Genomic DNA, 2,500 nt, shown 5'->3' with positions numbered 1-2,500 from the left:
TGGTGCGTGCTACATTTTTACGGATAGACCCCGTGAAACGCTAGAAATTGGCGGGGATGTGTCTCTTGTGGCTCACGGGGCTGTTAGGGTGGCACAGAAATCCCTCGGAATGGGAAAACGGGTCATTTTCGTGTTGCCACATTGCATGCGAACGGCATGAAACTTCCAGAGGCATTTACAGCAGGAATGCATGTGCAGTCAAAAAAGTGAATATTTTTCACGGATAGACCCCGTGAAACGCTAGAAATTGGCGGCGATGTCTCTCTTGTGGCTCACGGGGCTGTTAGGGTGGCACAGAAATCCCTCGGAATGGGAAAACGGGTAATTTTCGTGTCGCCACATTGCATGCGAACCGCATGAAACTTCCAGAGGCATTTGCAGCAGAAATGCATGTGCATTCAAAAAATTGAATATTTTTCACGGATAGACCCCGTTAAACGCTAGAAATTGGCGGGGATGTGTCTCTTGTGGCTCACGGGGCTGTTAGGGTGGCACAGAAATCCCTCGGAATGGGAAAAAACGGGTCATTTTCGTGTCGCCACATTGCATGCGAACCGCATGAAACTTCCAGAGGCATTTGCAGCAGGAATGCATGTGCACTCAAAAAATGTGATATTTTTCACGGAGAGACCCCGTGAAACGCTAGAAGTGGGCGGGGATGTCTCTCTTGTGGCTCACGGGGCTGTTAGGGTGGCACAGAAATCCCTCGGAATGGGAAAACGGGTCATTTTCGTGTCGCCACATTGCATACGAACCGCATGAAACTTCCAGAGGCATTTGCAGCAGGAATGCATGTGCACTCAAAAAAGTGAATATTTCTCACGGATAGACCCTGTGATACGCTAGAAATTGGCGGGGATGTCTCTCTTGTGGCTCACGGGGCTGTTAGGGTGGCACAGAAATCCCTCGGAATGGGAAAACGGGTCATTTTCGTGTCGCCACATTGCATGCGAACCGCATGCAACTTCCAGAGGCATTTGCAGCAGAAATGCATGTGCAGTCAAAAAAAATTGATATTTTTCACGGATAGACCCCGTGAAACGCTAGAAATTGGCGGGGATGTGTCTCTTGTGGCTCACGGGGCTGTTCGGGTCGCACAGAAATCCCTGGGAATGGGAAAACGGGTCATTTTCGTGTTGCCACATTGCGTACGAACCGCATGAAACTTCCAGAGGCATTTGCAGCAGGAATGCATGTGCACTCAAAAACTTCTATATGTTTCACGGATAGACCCCGTGAAACGCTAGAAATTGGCGGGGATGTGTCTCTTGTGGCTCACGGGGCTGTTAGGGTGGCACAGAACTCCCTCGGAATGGGAAAAGGGGTCATTTTCGTGTTGCCACATTGCATAGGAACGCCATGAAACTTCCAGAGGCATTTGCAGCAGAAAGGCACGTGCACTCAAAAATTTTAATATTTTTCACGCATAGACCCCGTCAAACGCTAGAAGTTGGCGGGGATGTCTCTCTTGTGGCTCACGGGGCTGTTAGGGTCGCACAGAAATGCCTCGGAATGGGAAAACGGGTCATTTTTGTGTGGCCACATTGCATAGGAACGGCATGAAACTTCCAGAGGCATTTGCAGCAGGAATGCATGTGCACTCAAAAACGTCTATATTTTTCACGGATAGACCCCGTGAAACGCTATAAATTGGCGGGGATGTCTCTCTTGTGGCTCACGGGCGCTGTTAGTTAGGGTCGCACAGAAATCCCTCGGAATGGGAAAAGGGGTCATTTTCGTGTTGCCACATTGCGTACGAACGGCATGAAACTTCCAGAGGCATCTGCAGCAGAAATGCATGTGCACTCAAAAACGTCTATATTTTTCACGGATAGACCCCGTGAAACGCTAGAAATTGGCGGGGATGTGTCTCTTGTGGCTCACGGGGCTGTTAGGGTCGCACAGAAATCCCTCGGAATGGGAAAACGGGTCATTTTCGTGTTGCCACAATTGGCATACGAACGGCATGAAACTTCCAGAGGCATTTGCAGCAGAAATGCATGTGCACTCAAAAACGTGAATATTTTTTCACGGATAGACCCCGTCAAACGCTCGAATTTGGCGGGGATGTTTCTCTTGTGGGTCACGGGGCTGTTCGGCTCGCACAGAACTCCCTTGGTCCACCTGATTCGTGCATACAGGCAGCAACTAAAACTCTGTAAACCTGCTGTGAGGACATCTAAACAGTGGACCAGTGAGGCTGTGGAAGATTTGCGGGCGTGCTTAGACTGTACTGACTGGGATATGTTCACGACTGCTACCAATAGTCTGGATGAACTCACAGAGGCTGTGTACATCAGCTTCTGTGAGGACTGCTGTATCCCAACACGTACCAGGGTGAACTTTAACAACAACAAGCCCTGGTTCTCAGCAAAGCTCAAAAGGTTGAGGTTGGAGAAGGAGGAAGCGTTTAGGAGTGGGGATAGAGACAGATTCAAGGAGTCGAAGAACAGGTTTAGCAAAGCGGTGAGAGAGGCTAAACGACTGTACTCAGAGACAC

This window comes from Petromyzon marinus, unplaced genomic scaffold (genome assembly GCF_048934315.1).
Source record: "Petromyzon marinus isolate PM22_M1 ecotype Great Lakes invasive population unplaced genomic scaffold, UKy_Petmar_22M1.pri1.0 PM_G_Scaffold_61, whole genome shotgun sequence".
Taxonomy (NCBI): Eukaryota; Metazoa; Chordata; class Hyperoartia; order Petromyzontiformes; family Petromyzontidae; genus Petromyzon; species Petromyzon marinus.
The sequence above is the reverse complement of the archived record's forward strand: the minus strand, read 5'-3'. Positions refer to the sequence as shown.